The 1,688-nt window shown below is 42.8% G+C and overlaps 1 long non-coding RNA gene across 4 annotated transcripts in view; it reads right to left on the bottom strand.

Moving 5' to 3' along the window:
• The window catches only part of LOC126506610 (uncharacterized), a 262,482-nt gene that overhangs the window by 15,446 nt on the left and 245,348 nt on the right, over nucleotides 1-1,688 (bottom strand). The gene's annotated exons all lie outside the window — the stretch shown is intronic.

The raw sequence follows: 1,688 nt of genomic DNA, 5'->3' as shown, positions 1-1,688 counted from the left end.
GGACAGAAATCTCAAGGTCCAAATCAGGAGCAGAAGGAGTGAGATCATGAGCAAGGAACTCAGGACTGCGAGGGGTGCACCCACACACTGAGACAATGGGGATGTTATATTGGGAACTCACCAAGACCAGTTAGCCTGGGTCTGAAAAAACCTGGGATAAAACCGGACTCGCTGAATATAGCGGACAATGAGGACTACTTGAGAACTCAAGAACAATGGCATTGGGTTTTTGATCCTACTGCACATACTGGCTTTGTGGGAGCCTAGGCAGTTTGGATGCTCACTTTATTAGACCTGGATGGAGGTGGGAGGTCCTTGGACTTCCCACAGGGCAGGGAACCCTGATTGCTCTTTGGGCTAACGAGGGAGGGGGGCTTGGCTGGGGAGGGGGAGGTAAATGGGAGGCAGTGGTGGGGAAGAGATAGAAATCTTTAATATATAAATAAATAAATAATTAAAAAAAGAAAGTCTAAAAAATTAGAAAAGGACAAGATTACCAAATCAGATGAGATGTGGGACACATAAAAATCACATACGTGAGGCTGAATTCAGGATCGGCAAAACAAAATCTTTCATTTTCCTTCACCACAAAACAATATTAGTAATGAGGTACCCTGCCCCATCAAGGGATGTACTAAATCAATATGGATAAAGAGCATCATACTAGACATACTGTGTCATACTAGAAAATCATACATCTGTGCCAATATGTTATTTTGAAAATATCTTTTGGTGTTATTATTTTTAACCTAGTGTAGGGGATTAAATATTAGTTCTTGTGCATAGTAGACAATTTCTCTGCTTCTGTACCATATCCCCAGTCCTGTGTATCTCCATTTCTTGTGTAAGGAGCTGCTCAAGAGTGCCTTCTTGTTCACTTGACCACCCACTCTGTTCCCACCTGGAGGGTGATGCACAGTCAGTGTCTACTACGTTTTGTTGACAAAAAGTGCAATCAATATTTAGAGATTTCATTAAAGTTCCCTCACAACAGATATTCAGGGTTAAAACAAGGTCCAGCTCCTGAGGAAATGCATCACGAAGAAAGTCTGTGTTCATACTTAATTAACCTCGTCTCCAAAATGCTTCACAATGGATACATCCCTCAGCCTCTCTGGTTTGTTTTGTTTGTTTCTAGCTGCAATAATGAAAGCCTATTGTGAACAATGTAAGTGAAAGCAAATTTACTGGAAAGATATTGGATAGCTTCTGAAATGAATGTACAGACCAGAAAACAAGATCACACATACAAAGTTCCCAACAGAACAGGCACAATCAGGACAGGAGGACTATTCAGCCAGGATATCAAGAGAGTCAGGCTAGGATAAATGAACATCAACTACACTTTCAGATCTTAAATCTCTCTTGCTGAGATTCAAAGTTCCAAGACAAAGAATCTGATTAAGTTGAATGCCCACTTACCCTCCTGCACAGTGAGATGCGGAGAAAAGACTTGGCCCAAACAGCCTGCTCTGTTTCTAAGGATTTTGGCAGCCTTTATTTGGAGTACAGGGGATGTGTGAACAACAGTGCCATACCCCCTCTAATCCATGAGGGAGAGTTGATTTCATAAAAGGAAACATTGGAACTTCTGGGACGCGCCCAGGGATGAGCAGCCAGCAGAACAGCAAACACACAGCACTGGGGTAACTTCTCCTGGAGTTTACATATGGGGGGGGGGGGGGGGG

Source organism: Alexandromys fortis, unplaced genomic scaffold (genome assembly GCF_014885135.2).
Source record: "Alexandromys fortis isolate MF-2015 unplaced genomic scaffold, M_Fortis_MF-2015_v1.1 scaffold_0, whole genome shotgun sequence".
NCBI classification, from domain to species: Eukaryota; Metazoa; Chordata; class Mammalia; order Rodentia; family Cricetidae; genus Alexandromys; species Alexandromys fortis.
Note: the sequence above shows the minus strand (reverse complement) of the source record. Positions and strands in the feature narration are given on the sequence as shown.